Source organism: Elephantulus edwardii, unplaced genomic scaffold (genome assembly GCF_000299155.1).
Source record: "Elephantulus edwardii isolate Elephantulus edwardi_28Jun2011 unplaced genomic scaffold, EleEdw1.0 scaffold00181, whole genome shotgun sequence".
Classification (NCBI taxonomy): Eukaryota; Metazoa; Chordata; class Mammalia; order Macroscelidea; family Macroscelididae; genus Elephantulus; species Elephantulus edwardii.
The window spans coordinates 5,968,508-5,985,897 of record NW_006399931.1 but is presented as its reverse complement, the minus strand read 5'-3'; the positions used below and the strand labels follow the sequence as shown (position 1 = coordinate 5,985,897).

The 17,390-nt window shown below is 39.5% G+C and overlaps 1 pseudogene; it reads left to right on the top strand.

Annotated features, from left to right (window-relative positions):
- Positions 1 to 7,015: 7,015 nt before the first annotated feature.
- On the top strand, positions 7,016 to 16,230 carry LOC102871137 (annotated as a pseudogene).
- Positions 16,231 to 17,390: the final 1,160 nt, after the last annotated feature.

Here is a 17,390-nt window from a genome sequence, read left to right as displayed (position 1 = left end):
CAATTGGACAATTAAAACAGACATTCGGATGGCGGGGAAGAAGAACAAACTGGGGAAGAGGGTAGAGAGAATGGTGCAGCAATGAAGGAATGAAAACCCAAAATCCCTGTAAATGTTCATTAAAACTAATAAAATTTAATAATAATAATAAAAAAAATTCAAAGTCTAATGAAAGTCAGTTCTTTCCTAGGCCCCTGACTTAGACCTGTGCGAAGAAAACACACCTTGAAAAGGAGTATGTCTTCCCCTTCTGTATTCTTCTGTGAAGAACTGTCTTAGGATCAATAGATTGCTTGCTGTATCCTTCAAGGACGGAGGAGGGAGTGTGAAGACTAAAAATAAAGAAGCAGGAAGAGTTTATTTCTCAGACATCAATCTAGAATTTGCTCTTTATAATGGACTTTTGAGCACTGATGTAAGAGTCTCTGTTTTTGCCTTGGTTCTCATTTTCTCAGGGTATATTCCACGCAGTTGAATAGCTGGGTCATATGGAATGCATTTGAGGAAGTGCCAAACTGCCTTCCAGAATGGTTCTACCATTGTACAGTCCCACCAACAATGTATAAGAGTTCCTATCTCGCCACATCCTCTCTAACATTTATTATTTGCTGTCCTGTTAAACTTTGCCACTGCTACTGGAGCTAGAGGGTATCTCATTGTGATTTTGATTTTCATCTCTCTTATTTCCAGTGATTTTGAACATTTCTTCATGTGTCTGTTGACCATTTGAACATCTTCTTCTGTGAAAATTCTTTCCAGATGTCCAACCACAATCCAATGGATTGAGAAATTATGGTACATTCACCCAATGGAATACTATGCAGTATGCAGGAGCAATGATTTTGTAAATTACCACCTAACATGGAAGGGACTGGAGAACATTGTGCAGTGTGAACTCAGTCCCACAAGAACAAATACTATATAAAACCATCATTGTACAATGAGTATGAGGATCCAAGGGGGAAGGGAAGGATGGAAGCAGAGGGGTGAGGATGTATGGGGGTTGAAGAGATTTATCATGGGGTCCCACAATTTGATGGGTGGGTGTGGTGAAGGAAATGGGAAGGATGTGGTATAAAAACAATGTATTTAATTTTTTTAAAAGAAACTAGTATTAAAAAAATAAAATGGACTTTTCTCTTGTGTGGGCTTTCATGGCAAATCAAGCAAAAAGACCTCAACAATCCACCCCCCCAAAAAAAACCCACCCCAAAGACAGTGATTATCTAGTGTTCTGGAAGTAAGTCCCTATCTCTTTGAGTATCTGCTTCTGGGTGCTTTTCATATGTCCTAGCTTCTCTCTTCCCCCATCTCTACTTTCCTTGCTGATCAATTATATATATATATCTCAGGAAGAAATTAACTAAAGATAGACTTGACACTAATCTTTCCTTATGGGCACAAGAGAGACAACCCATTTCCAAATGGGATTAGAACCACAGGACTAGAGATTAGCTTTTCCAATACATACTATTGGTGGGGAGGGGGCCGCTCTAGAGGACTGGAGTTAAAGAGTTGAGCTGTCAACCCAAAGGGAGAGGCAAGAGATTAGAATCAACCCATCAGCTACTTCTTAGGAGGCAGATGGGCAATCTCCTCTCATGGGATTTACAGCCTCTGAAAATCTGCTGAAGGGTCAGCTATGACCAACTGTCTCGATGGCATATAACAACAACATTGGAGAGGGAATGGGGACATAATTCTATCAATGCTTGACAGAATTTCCATAGTATATTTCACAATCTATTTAAAATAACACTCTTCTCTCTCTCTCTCACATTTTTGTATGAATATAGCTATGTTATTTGTTGTTTGATGCTGTCGAGTCGTAGACGACTCATAGCGACCCTATGAACGAATGGCCTGTTTGTACACAGAGTTTCCGGAAGCAAGCCATTTTGGAAGTGGATGCCGTTCCGGCTTCCAGGCTTGATTTAGTCGGGAAGCTCCAGCCAACACTGTCCACCATGGGTACCCATTACCACAATTGGAACATCACTGTCACTGTCTTCAGCATCCGAGCAACCACGAGTTACCTCTGTACAGCAACGCACAGACCAGTACTATACCACCTAGAAGAATGTTTGACAGGAAGACAATTTGAACCTGGCCGAGGGCCACAGAGGAAAATCACCCACCTTCGGCTTGGTAGCATAGCTTCCTTTTCACGAGGCCAACGTAGCCCTCAGCTATTGTAAATATCTCTATAACATTTTGCAATGGGTACAAAGATGTTAGTTTTACTTCTCTGTCTTCAGTCTCGACTCATTGGTTGAAATGCATTCAATACTCAGTAAAGATCTGTGGCATAAAAACAGCAAATGGACATGCATATGTGGATCTATGTTATAAGTAGGAAAATGTAGATCTAATTTGCTGTTCTCAATAATAAAAATGGCTAAACTAAAATCTTTATAAACATCATGGGGGAAGAATTCATTACATTTATCTCAGGCTATTCCTAAGGCATTATTTTGCTACTGAATTTAATAGAAGTTGTTTATAAAATACATACGGGAAACCATGTTAATGTCAAAATAATAAATTTTCCATAGACAAGTGACAAAGATAGATTGTGTATTATTAATATCCATGGAATACATAAAATCTCAGAGAAAGGAAACTTACAACTGAATTGTATTAAAGCACATTATTTTGGACTTTTATTATCTTTGTTCCTAAAAGTTTAATATACTATGAAATTTTATGCAAGATCTTTTCCAGAGACATCATAGTATATTATGCATATATACCCAATATATGGATTTATGGTAAGAAAAAATAGAATTTAAGAATGGTGCATTCTGTTACTCCCTGAATTTGAAATCCCAAAGCAAAGACAGAGACTCTGAATGTCCCTGAATCCCAAAGAGAAAGAAGAAGATTCACTTTCACTCTTAATTTAGAGGCAAGAAGTCTGCACTAGGGGAGCAAACCCAACAGGGTGTGTGTGTGTGTGTGTGTGTGTGTGTGTGCGCGCGCGTAGTTTGAATACACCAGCTTCTCCAAGGAAGAAGGCTGCGCAGTCCCCTCACTTGTGATTAATTGTCTCTGAAAAATCTATTTGGAGGGTCAGCTATTAGTTGGTTCTGACTCAATGGTACAAACCAACAACAATCTTATAATAATTGTGTGAGTCATTTCCTTGAAGTAAATCAGTCTCAATCTCTCTCTCCTCATCACTAGACCACCAGAGCTGAGCTACATGCACGCACACACATGTGCACGCTTCTTACAGGGCAGCTTCTTACAACTAGGGAACCTGAAGCCTGGCAAATCCCAGATGTCTGGGCCAGAGATCTCCACTGGCTCACAACGTTACAGGGCCTGGTGAATCCCAGTCCTGTAGATTAAGTGACAGGCTGGAGAATTCTGTGAGCTTATGTCTCAAGAACTCGAGGTCACGTGATAAGAAGAACACAATGTTGAGAGAGAGTGTGCTTTTCTAGTAGGTCTATTTACATTCTGCATGCAGATCACCCTGTCAGGGGAAGTGTCTATCATTTGACTGACAGATCATATGGAAGGTGATGACATTTCATCTCATTAGGGAAGAGTACCCAGTGTGCCAAGTTTCTGAGGATTACCTGTGGGCCTGACCAACACAGAGCTTTGATTATTGAGGGGGAGAGCACAGTAAGATCCTAAGAAAGAAGAGTATGCAGAACAGGCATTGCTGGTAACCTAGAGATTCTTCTGTTGCCCTAACACAAAATCCATAGGAAGTCAATTATATAATTGACTTGACTGTATAAATATAATACAGTTTATTTAAAATGACAACTTAGCATTTATGTTTGTTGATAACAATTCAATGTGTGGCATCATCTCACCCCAGTCAGAATAGCAAAATTTAACAGATCAGCAAATAACAAATGCTGTCTAGGTTGTGGAGAAGCTGGAACCCTTATTCACTGTTGGTGGGAGTGTAAAATGGTGCAACCACTATGGAAGGCAGTATGGCACTTTCCCAAAAAGTTGGAAAGAAAAATATCATTTAACCCAACAATTCCACTACTGGGAATATACCCCAAAGAAACCATAACCGACATCCAGGCAGATATATGCTCACCTATGCTTATCATGGTTTTATTCACAATAGCAAAGAGCTGTAAACAACCTAAGTACCCATCAACAAATGAATGGCTAGAGAAGCTGTGGTATATTCACACAATGGCATACTACGCTGCATTGAAAAACAAGAAACTCATGCAATATTATTAAAAATGGGTGACTCTGGAGGACATTATGCTGAGTGAAATATCTCAGTCACAAAAGGACAAATATTGCATAGTGCCACTGTTGTAAAACGAGACTGACAACGGGGTTGGGGGGAGACTGGGAAAGATAGGATAAATTATGCATACTGCATTGAAACAGATGAGAGAGAGAACTGTTTAAAAGGGACATGTGATTAGGTATTATTGTCATGACAAGAGTCCAAAGTGAAGGCTGCATAGTGGAGTGAATAACAGTGAAAGAATTTTTTTTTCTAACTTCTCAAAGAGAAGAGCGAACTGGGAGGGAAGGGTAGGCAGTGAGAAAGGTGCAACAATGAATGAATGGAAATCCAAAGTTTCTGTAAATTTTCATTAAAATTAATAACAATAAAAAATTCAATGCCAGTCTTTCATTGTTTTTGTTCAGACATTCCTCTAGGTCGAATAGCCCTGGTGTACAAGTTGCTGTCCCGCGGTCACTTGTGGTTGCTGTGAGGCGGAACACTGTGACACAGATGTGTCAAATGCGTTAATGGTTGGCTACCCAATGCGAACAGAGAGTGGGGTGGAAGGAGGAGTGGCATCCACTTCCATAATAGCTTGCCTCAGGAAACCCTATGAACTTGGAGAGAGGATGAAAGGTACCCAAGCGTCAAGGACTCTCCTTCATAGGGTTGCTATGAGTCGTCTGCGACTCAATGGTACTTAACAACAACAACAACAACAACAACAACAACAGGAAGTTCTGATCAGAGAGCTGGACAATTACTAAAGATGATAGAAGAAGGATTGATGCCTTTGAGTTGTGGTGTTGGAGAAGAGTGTTGAACAGTCCATGGACTGCAAGGAGAAAAAACAGGTCTGTTCTGGAGAGGGTAAAATCAGTTTGCCCCCAGAGGCAAAGAGTTTGGGGTTCCATCTTACTTTGGGCACATGGTCAGTCTTTGGAGAGGGACATCATGCTTTGAAGGGTGGAGGGACAGCGCTGGAGAGGAAGACCCAGGATGAGATGGATTGATTCAGTGACTGGAGCAAGTGGATTAGGTCTGTCAGAGATGATGTGATTGGCTCAATATAGGGCTGGTTTCAGTGTTGATGTACACAGGGTTGCCATGGGTTGCAGGTGACTTGATGGAACATAACAACAACAACGACAACATGAAGTTCTGGTGGCCTAGTGGTAAAGAGCTGCACTGCAATCCCAAAAGCAAGTAGTTTAAACACACCAGCTGCTCCTGGGGCGAAGGATGGACAATCTCCTCCTGTGTGATTTACTGCCTCTGAAGAGCTACTATCCAGCTGTGGGTGCTTCTGACTTGATGGCAAACAGCAACAACAACAGGAAGCTCTGTTGGCCTGGTGATAAGGAATTGTGCCTGCCAACCGAAAGGCATGTGGTTCAAATCCACTAACTGCTCTGTGGAAGAAAGATGGACAATTCCCTTCCCATGTGATTACCTGCCTTGGAAAACCCGCTGGAGGTACAGCTATGGGTCGGTCCTGACTTAATGGTAAATAACAACAATCCACTTAGGATGCTCTGTTACCAGAATTAACAGAAGATCTTGGCTGGTGTATTTTTCTGCATGTGAGAGGCAAAATAGATAAGAAAGATGGTAAAAAAATTAGGAAACATGTTATTCCTAAAAAGAGACTAAGGTTAACCATATAAGCAAAGACTCTGATACTCTAAAGAGATGCATTGCTATACAAAGTTCTGCTACTATGTGCCTCTATGCTATGCTAAAACAATTTTACTATCTAGTTTCAATCATACTGCTTTCAGTTGCCTGGAATGCATCAACCCTTAGACACTCTTGCATTCTGGGAACATTCTTCGGCAGTTTTGGCCCCAACTGACTATTTAGAAACAGACTAAAGGGTTAGTTTCCCTTGAGATTTACCTGATGAAGACATGGTCCAATTTCCTCACTGGGAAACTGTGGTGTCAGAGAACTAATGGGTGTTTTCTCTTATTTATGTACACGAGAGAAGATTATAACACCCAAACGCCTAATCAACAACAGGTAAACACCATTCTCTGTCTTTCCTCAATTTCACTCTATGTTAATTCTGAAGCAGGCAGCTTCTGATCTTAAGACCCAACAACTAAAATATGTCTTCAAGGACACAGCATTTCAAACAGCAACAAGATATTTTTACCATTGGTACACTTTGTTTTCCTTTGACCGAATATTTGCTAAAGTATTGATAGTCATTCATTTTTAACAGGTTTTGTTTTGCAGTCACTTTCCCAGTAATTAATAAAAGGGCTATAAGACAATCCATTCATGTTTTCTTTTTCCCTTATAAGCAAAGGCAGCCCCATTTGGATCTATAAAGTTGGAGTTACAAGAAATTAAACCCAGTGCAGTTAGCAGGTAGAGTTTACACAGCTGGAAATTTGTACCAGACTTTGGACTTTAGACTTTCATTAGATTTTATTTTTTAGACTTTCATTGGATTTTTTTTTTTTGGTTGTGGTGGTTCTTCTTTTTCACATTTCAAGTTAGGGATTAGAAAACTCCCTTATTTTTCCCTTAAAATATTTGGCTGAAATGAAACATTTAATTTGTTCAACTAAAGCTGTAAATCAAGAATAGTAATCAGTAAAGCTCATAAATATTTGTAAAATTTTGTCATATTCCTTGAAGCACAGCTTAAACACTGTCATGATTTTACTTGTTATCTATTTAGTATAAAACTAGGGGATCTTATGATGCAGGGACGTGTGATTTTTTAAAAATGTTTTCTTATTTTAAAGGAAGGCGTTGCAAGGCTGAAGGATACAAACCATGCACAGCCCGTGGGTGGCATGGCTGGAGATGCTGAGGCTTTTAATCATGTATGAAATGAACTCAGTGGCAGCGGGATTTCTCACTCACCCTGTCTCCAAACCAGCGATGCCTCCGGTGGTCCAGGACCAGCCTTTCAGCATTTTCTGGGCTGCCCCTACCATGCACTGTAAGCACTTCTTCAACGTGGATCTCCATCTGCAATTATTCAACATTATAGCAAATCCATTAGAGACACAAAGCGGGTCCAGCATTGCCATATTTTATCCCAATGAATTAGGATATTACCCTTATTTTTCCAATGACAGAAAAGCTTTTAATGGAGGCATACCACAGAATATGAGTCTCTCTAAGCACCTTATGAAAGCCGCTGATGACATTGCCAAGGTAATCCCTTGGTGGAGATCAGAAGGACTTGCTGTCATTGACTGGGAAAACTGGAAACCTCAATGGAATAGGAACTGGGGCAGTAGAATAGTGTATAAAAACTACTCCATTGCTTTCACTAGGAGTCAGCATCCAGACTGGGATGAAACAAGGGTGAGAACAGTTGCTCAACAGGAATTTGAAAGTGCTGGAAGGAATTTCATGAACACCACTCTGACTTTGGCTTCAGAAATGAGGCCGAAATGTTTATGGGGCTTTTATCTCTATCCAGACTGCTACAATTATGATTTTAGGATAAATCCACAGAACTATACAGGTAATTGCCCAGGTGAAGAAACGTCCCGTAATGACCAGCTCCAGTGGCTGTGGGGAAAAAGCAGCGCCCTTTATCTCTCAGTGTATTTGGATAAAATACTGAAGTCAAGTGCAAATGCTTTGAAATTCGTTCATTATCGCATTAGAGAAGCCACAAGAGTTGCTGAGATGGCTTCACGTGACTATGCTTTGCCAGTGTTTATTTTTTCCAGACCATTTTATTTACACAGTGTTGAAGCTTTGTCACAGGTAAGAATATAGTCACCCACATAACAAATGGAAATTTAGCATTATGACTAGGGAAAGTATTTTTGGGAATTTATGTCTGAAGTAGTATTGAATACTACTATTAAAGGCACCTGTTTCTTCAAATGTCAAGCTAATTCTGAAACAGGGCCAATGACAAGAAGGTGTTTAGAATGTTTGGGTTTTTACAGTTTAGGATTAAAGAAGTTTCCTGAAGAACACTTGTTCAATTTTAATTGAATTATGTAACAACGAGATTAATTTTAACCAGGGAGGAATTTCAGAATCAGCCTTGTCAATATGCAAGCTTAGCAGCAATTTTCCAAATTGAGACCATTGCGAAATAGAGCTTAGGATAAATTATTAACCATCTAAGTTTTACTGTGTTTGTTTTTATGCTTTGCATGTTTGGGCTAGTGGGGCCAGGAGACTTTCGCCTTTATGAATTTACCACTGTGATTGAATGATTAGTGCCAAAGCATTATGACTCTCTACTCTCAAAGACTCTACTGAAATTTTACCTCTTCCTGGAAGTCTTCCCACACTTACTCCGTGAAGAGTTGTATCCCTCTTCTGAACAATACATCTTAGTGATAGAGGGTGATTCTTTTTTTTTGTTTCGTTAGGATGAATTAAAATTTATTCAGTGGAATAAGTATTGAAATAAAAGAAATAAAATATTTCAAATATATACTATTTATTGACTAAATCTCAGAGCAATAATATAAGCTTTCAACTAGAGAACACAGATAAGGAAAAAGAAAAAAAAAAGCAATACAGGTCGATTAACCTTTGAGACATCAGGATTATCATAATGAGAATCTTGTGAATCAATACAATTTAACATTGAAAACAAAGAAGAAAATAAAATAAAGAGAAGTTCCTTTAATAGATGAGTAAACAATAAGTATCAGGATTGATATATTAGGTACCAGGATGGTGCAAATTGATGAGGGCTTGACTATTTGCTTAAAGTTTGGTAACTGGAATCCGTTCAGAAGTGCCTGGGGAGACAGACATAGCAATGAACTTCCACAAGTTCAGAGCCTTGAAAAGTCGATGTAGCACAGTTTTACCTACACAGACGGGACCGCTGTGAGTCAGAGTCGACTCTGGGGCAACTTACAGCAACAACAGCCAACACGTATTTAATTTATTATAGTGTAATGACTTGCTCTGTTTCATTTTGAAATCTCCAGACTCTAGGCTATTGCCTCACACCTCATCAATATTTGTCAAATAAATATGAAGTACTGAGACTGAGTCTCAGTAAAAGTAAAAGACTGAGTCTGCCCTTTCCTTTATTTCTTTTAAATCTCTCTCAGCATTTTCCAGTTCTGCTTTATGGTCCTTTATTTTACAAGGAGAGTTAGCATTTCTCTACCATGTGTTCTTGACCATGGTTGAAGGGTCAAGTCTTACTGTGCAATGTCTGTGACTAAGTGTAGTTTGCCTGACTTTGCTGCTAAGCCTTCTCTCTTGCAGGAAGACTTAATGCACACAATAGGCGAGAGCGCCGCCCTGGGGGCAGCAGGAGTCATACTGTGGGGAGGATATGACTATGCAGAATCAAAGGTAAGACATATTTCTCTGCCAGCATCTCAAAAATATCCCAGATGGTTTTTAATTTCTTCACCCCAAAGCCAAATGACTATTGATTATCTCATTTTATTTCTTATTTATTTTGAGTGAAACTTTACAAATCATATAAGTTCTTCATTCAGTCACTCACATTTTGGTTTATAAAATTAATTACAATTATTGTTAGAGTTAATGTAAGTTCATGAATGTCTAAGGGAGCACTGGTGGCCTAGTGGTAAGAAGCCATGCTGCAGTACCGAAGACACATGGTTCGAGGCCACTGCTGCTCCACGGGAGAAGGCTGGGCCATCCCCTCTCGTGTGACTGACTGCCTCTGAAAACTGCCAGAGTGTCAATTATGGGTCAGTTCCAACTCTACAGTACACAACAACAATCAAAGCTTTAGGAATCTCTGGTGGTCGAGTGCGTAAGATGGTGTATTGTTAACTCAAAGGCAAGTGGTTTGAATCCACCAGTTGAGAAAGATGGGCACACTCTTCCCATGCAATTCACAGCCTCTGAAAACCTGCTGGAGGGTCAGCTATGGATCGGTTCTGGTTCTGACTCAACAGCACCTAACAACAATAATAACAATCAACACTTTACTGCATATTGCCTTTCCTGTCACCCAAAATATTGATATTTTTTTCTCCTTTCTCCCACATTCGCACCTATCCTTGTTTACCCTCCAAAATAAATTCTACCTGTGATGGTCTCATATAAGCACTTGTTAAGTGAGGTCTGAACCAGACAGCCTTCAAGTTCCTTGAAGCACAAGGACAGACCTCTCTGCTTCAAGTTTCTTCAGCTGAGTCATCTTTCTTACCTACACACTTTCAGTCATTTCTTTGTACAGGCTGGGATTTCAGCTAAAATATCTCTACTTCCTTAAGCTCTGGCAACCACTAATGTATTTTCCATTTCTACAATTTTATCATTTCAAGAAAGTTATGCAAATGAGATCATACAATGTACAACCCTTGGGATCGTTTTTCACTTAGATGAATTCCTTGGAGTCATCCAGTTTCAAGAAGCAAATTTTCTTACACTAAAGTTATATATTTAATCAAGATTGCTTGGAAAAATATTAAATGCATAAATCTTTATTACAGCATGGAACTGGTCGTGTGAAAAGAAGTTTTATAGTAACTAGCATTTCCAACATGGAATTTCCTACCTTCAATTTTTATTTGGAGACCACTGGCGTTCTTTGCTCCTAATTCTTCTTTATCTTCTCCATCTTTTTACCCTCATGTAGCTTCTTAAGATGTAAAGTTTTGGATTCTTGGTTTCTACTTATCTAGAAAATGTCTGTTTTTAGGTGCCCTCTCAAGAATTTCCAATGTGACTTTTTCGTGTGTGTTATCACTTAAGCTACCTTAAAGGAAAATTACCCCAAACATGCCTCCGAAATGTGACTTTTATAAGACAGTATGGAAAAAAAAATATGGGAAGAAACTTTAGGTAATATAGACACGAAATCACCAACATGGGACACGTGAGTCCCATGTGTAAAATCTTGGCATGGAAATGTGCCTTCTATATACCACAGCACATTCAAGTTTAAAAACTTGTTGTCATCGAGCTAAAATTAGCTCATAGCTGACCCACCAGTGGGTTTCCGCAGCTGTAAAACGGCACGGGAGGAGATTTGTCATCTTTCCGGAAGGAATTGTTGGTAGATTCAGACACTCAAAAAGGCATGATCTTTGGTTAAGAGTGCAACTCCCTATGGAAAACAGAAATATTTTGTAACATTGCAAAGCGACATTTTAGAATTTCTCTTGAAATCTCAAGATGCCGACCATCAGCTGCGTTTCTCTGAGAGGGGTTTCCACTATTCAGCTCGTGCCAGCTTGCTCCCCCTGGATCTAAGGCTTCTGACCAACATTCCTGAGTAAGTTCAGGCCTGTGACTGTCTTTTCTGTGAGTGTTTATATAAAGAGTGCATTTCTTTCAAAGGTAAGCTGGACAGTTTTTAATTTTCTTTTTTTTTATGCTTTGGCTCAATTTTTTAATATGAAAATGAGCTCATCCTTAAGGATTGTATACCAGCAAAGAAGTTTATCTTCTGCTTTTCGAAGAGAGGAGCGAACTGGGGGGTGGGGGTAGAGAATAAAAGTGCAACAATGAATGAACGGAAATCCAAAATCTCTGTAAATGTTCATTAAAATTAACAAAATTAAATTTAAAAAAGTTAAAAATAATTTAAACACAAAATGTTTGGGTTTATATTTTTGTGATAATTAAATTCTTCCTTAGTTTAATGCTATAATTTGATTAAATCTATTTACTAAATCAAGTTTTATAACTTGTCATCAGACTTTCTACTTATTAGCATATGAGAAAGCATAATACCTTAACTTCAATTTTAAAAATGGCCTAAAAAAATCATCTCTGAACCTTTAGCGTTAATTCTTTCTCATTTGTATTTCTTTTTCAAATTAGATTTGTCAGATATAATGATTTATGGATTTCCTTTTTGAAGACCCAGTTCTAAGAGTTATTTATAGATCTAATTTTCCAACTTCTTAATCTGTGATTAAACTTTATTGTTACTTTGCATGGAATTGCTTTTTGAAAATTACTAACTTCTTGTGTGCTTATTTCATTTGTTTTTCGTGTCTTGGTTTTTTATTTAAAATAATTTAATTAATTGAAAATCGTCTCTATTCAAATAGAGAGCACCAATTAAACAATAGTGATATACTGGACTTCCAAAAACCCAATCATACATATTTTTAACCTGTTCAGCCAGAAGGGTTCTTAAAAGCAAGGATGGTAAGACTCATTTCACATACTTTGGGCATATTGTTTTGGTTGGTCTTTTTAATTTTTTAAAACTTTATTTTATTATTTTTTGTGTATACTATCAAACTGGATCTGACTGGTACAGGAAGAGATTGCCCCTCCTTCTCCAGCAGAGCTTCTGGTGGATTTGAATCACATACCTCTGGGATTGCAGTGCAGCTTTTTGCCACTAAGCTACCAGAGCTCCCTAACTTTGGGCATAATGTCAGGAGACATCAGACCCAGGAGAAAGACATCATGCTTGGTGGAGGGGAAATGAGAAAGAAGAAGACTCTCAACAAGATAGGCTGATTTCAGTGTTTGCAACAATCGGTTCAAAGATGGCAGCCGTTATGAGGATGGTATGGGATCCAGCAACGTTGTGTTCTGCCGTTTATAGGAACATTCTACATTGGAGCCAACTGGATGACATCTAACAGTAATAGCAATATTATGGCTTAAAATGTATGTTGAAATACTTTAAGATCCAAAATCAGAAAAAGGAGGCACGCCCACTAACAATGCTACACATTCCTTTGGATGTAAATGTAAAATCACAAGCTGTGATCCAGGGTGGAGAGCTGTCGATTCCATTCATTTCCCTTCATGCTTGCTCCCCGCTAACCTGCTGCATTCTCTCGGTCATTTTTCCACTTTTCACTCCACCACTAGAATTGCTACCTGCTTATTGAGGAGGTACCTTTCTTCTTTCCCTCTCAGTACCAACAATCGACTAACAAATATTCTAAGATTCGGGGAGTGACAGTGAGCTCACTGCAATGATCTCCTCTGACCCCCAAGTTTGGCAAGTTAGCCAAAATCTTCAACTTTGCTCGCTGAAACTGAGGAGGACCTCATGCACTTACTGCAGAGGGTCAAGGACTGCAGCCTTCAGTATGGACTGAGGCTCAATGTCAAGAAGACAAAAATTCTCACCACTGGACCAATCGGTAGCATCAGGATGGATGGCGAAGAGATTGAGAGTGTTCACAGCTTCATTTTGCTCGGCTCCACGGTCAACACTCTTGGCACCAGTAGCCAGGAAATCAAAAAACGTATTGCAATGGGAAAGTCTGCGGTTAGGGACCTCTCTAAAGTACTCAAGAGCAACGGTGTCTCTCTGGAGACTAAGGTGCGTCTGATACAGGCTATGGTCTTTGCAATCACTTGTTATGCATCAGAGAGTTGGACAATGACTAGGGAGGATAGAAGGAGAATTGATGCCTTTGAGCTGTGGTGCTGGAGAAGAGTACTGAATGTACCATGGACTGCCAAGAAAACAAACAGATTCATCCTAGAGAGGGTTAAACCAGGCTGCTCCTTGGAGGCAAGGATTCTGGGGCTTCGCCTGACATACTTTGGACATGTTGTAAGGAGAGACAGGTCCTTAGAGAGGGACATCATGCTGGGTAGAGTAGAGGGACAGCGCAGGAGGGGAAGACCCTCTATGAAGTGGATTGATTCAGTGTCTGGGGTAATCAGGGCGGGTGTGTCAGAGGCAATGAGATTGGCACGGGATAGAGCACAGTTTAGGGCTGTTGTACATAGGGTCGCTATGAGTCGCAAACGACTCGACGGCACATAACAACAACAACAACAACATATGAGGGGTTTTTTTTGTTCCAATGCATATGAAGTGTGCACTGTATTGTAATTTATGAAGTGTGCATTAGCATTCTGAAAAAGTTTGAAATATTGGAAGAATTACTAACATGTGACACAGAGACACAAGTGAGTACATGCTGTTGATTAGCCCTGTCCCACACCATAGATTAGACTTTTGGGGCTCTCTGTAAAATGTGATTAGAAAGATGGCATTGATAGACTTGGGCAATGCAAGTTAGCCAAAACCTTCAACTTGTAAAAAAAAATGATATTTACAAGGAACAAGAAAGGGAAAAGCAAATAAAACAAGATATGGCCAGATATTAGGAATTCAATGGTCATTGTTGAATCCCTCATTCACTTACTCATTCCGTGTTGAGTTGCAACTGAATTATGGTTGATCTTCCTCCAGCAGGTTTAAAAATTTGTCATGGAGATGTGTTTTATATGTCCATAATACTTTAAATTGAAAAGACTCACTGCCCTGGAGTTAGAAATGACTCACAGCTGACCCTCCAATAGGTTTCAGTGGCTGTAAAAGGCACAGAAGGTGATAGGCCATCTTTTTATCAGAAAGTGTCTGATGGATTCCAATCTCCAGAGAGATATCATCTTTGGATTAGCCAAACCACTCCCTGTGGACTGGCTGACCATGCCTTTGTTAATACAAAGCACTATAAAGTGAGGTATGCCAGTATCCCACATGGTGTCGTTTACATCTCTTAAAAACACAACATACTACTACATATGCCTCATACTGAAATTCAAATGTATCATTATCAGATGCTATTATGCCAACTCTGAATCACTGTGAACAACAGGTGAAGACTTTGTCCCATCTTGTACCATCCTCACAGTTTCTGCTACACTCAAGTCCATTGCTGCAGTCACTGTGTCCGTCCATCCTGTTGGGGAGTTTCCTCTCTTTGGCTGACCCTCTACTTTTTCCCAAATATAATGTCTTTTTCCAAGGAATAGTCAGGATATTTGAGCCAAAGTTTCCTCATCTGTGCCTTTAAGGAGCACACAGGTGGTACTTCTTCCAGGATAGATTTGTTTGTTCTTTTGCCAGACCAAACTATAGAAATAGAGTAAGCTGAAGCTAAAAATATGAGTGCAGATACTACCCATCAGCTTCTGGAGACTGGTTATCCCTCAGAAGACAGAAGAATGGAGCGGCTTATCAAGAGGAGATTGTGAGAATGGGGCAAGATTTCTAACTGTTGTACCTGGGCTGACTGGGTCAGATTTGACTCGATGGCATCTAACAGTATTAACATGTATTAAGTACCAATACTGAAAATATCTCCCAGTTAAATTTTGCAAAAAATAATTTCATATTACTGGTCATCTTCCTAAAGAGCTTACTGCAAATATCTCAACATTCAGGGATAGTATTACTTGGGGAAATGCAGACTCATTTTCACCTGGAAATGGTATAGAGTGATATGGAATTGGTTGATGATAATTCTCCTAACCAATTATGAGTAGTATTGTTGATGTAATTTTGTCAAAGCTTAGCCCCTCATTTACATGATGAATCCACTTGGAATGCCCATCTTCATGCTTAACAATGACAAAATTTCACCACCTGAATGTTGTTGTTGTTAAGTGACGTCGAGTCGCAGGCGACTCATAGCGACCCTATGAAGGAGAATCCTCAACGCTTGGGTGCCTTTCATCCTCTCTCCAGGTTCATAGGGTTTCCAGAGGCAAGCTATTATGGAAGTGGATGCCACTCCTCCTTCCAAACCACCTGAATAGGAGGATCATATTTTGAGAATGATTTTAATATTTGTTTTTCCTCTCTCTTTCCTCCCCCCACCCCTCCCTTACAGGATACTTGCTTGTCTGTGCAAAAATCTATTCTGGGGTCATTGGGCCATTATATTGTTAATGTGACATCTGCAGCCAATCTGTGCAGTGAAAGTCTCTGTAACAAAAATGGAAGGTGTGTTCGGAAAACCCCCGAGTCCTCCTCCTACCTGCATATGCCTGAAAGCATCAGTAAGAAACATGTTCCAAATAAGAGCTTGAGATACACGGTTTCTCAAGGAAAAGTGCTGAAGACAATTAAAGACATGAAGATGGAGTTTGTGTGCCACTGCTATTATGGTTGGCGCGGACAGTCCTGTAAGCAACGCTCTTCCAACTTCCTGAGTAAGAAGAATAAGTCTCCTTCTACTGGGAATTTCAATCTGTCACTTTTTCTCAATATGTTTTCATCTGTCATTATTTTAATTTCCTCCCTTATTCCTTAGTACAATGTCAGTTTCTCCTTGAAATATTGAAGAATAGACAATGTTGATTTTTTTTTACTCTTTCAATTCAGAATCCATTTAAAATATTTATTGGTTTTAAAGTAAAATAATAATGACACTGAATGGCTCCATTCATTGATTTAGTAAATATTTATTGTATATTATTTATAGCTTACATCTTCCTGGGAAGTAGGGATGAGGAGGTTGGTAGCACGTTCCACTAGATTTCCCATACTCCCATGGAAGAGCTGGTGGTCTTGAACCACGTGCCTTTGAGATTGCAGTGCAGCTTCTTGCCATTAGGGCACCAGAGCTAGGAGAACACACACCACTAGAGACATACCAAAGCCCTTGCCTTTGGGGAACTAAACTTCTGGTGGAAAAGTTATAATAGCAACTAAATGACAATGAAATAGATACGTATGAGGTGATGAGAACTCCTTTGGGGACTCATGAAGCAGAATAAATATGAGAGAGTGCTCATAATTATATATATGCAGGATAGTCAAGTAAAAAGAATCTGGAGAGTTACAAATATCACTTGACTACTAACCAAAAGATTCATAGTTCAAACCCACCCAGAAGTACTTTGGAAGAATTACCTGGTGATATACTTCTGGAAGAATTACCTGGTGATATACTTCTAAAAGGTCACAGACTTGAAGCCTTTACTAGTTGTATTCTTACACATGTAACGTCATCATGAACTGCAAGCGTCTTGAATGGGCTTGATTATTCAAATAAAACCCTGATATGTTCAGAAAGTTGTTAGGAGTCATAGTCGACTCAATGACACCAAGTTGCAATAACAATATGGTGGCTTAGCCGGAGCTGAGGATGAGGCCACCTAAAGGCAGAAGGAGCAGAGCCTGAAACGATCTGGACTCCAGCCTTCTTGGAGTTGCTGTTATTAGGTGCCGTTGAGTTGAGTATGACTCATGAACAACAGATCTGAACCCTGTCCTATAATGTGTCTTCACAATCCATTGACACACTTGAGCCCATTAGTCATTGTGTCAATCCATCTTCTTGAAGGTCTTCCTCTTTTCCCCCTGTCCCTCCACTTTGCCAAGTATGCTATCTTTCTCCAAGGAATAGCCTGTCCAAGCAACATGCCCAAAATATGTGACTGACCTTTATCATTATTGCTTCCAAGGAACACTTTGTACTTGTATCAAGACATATCTGTT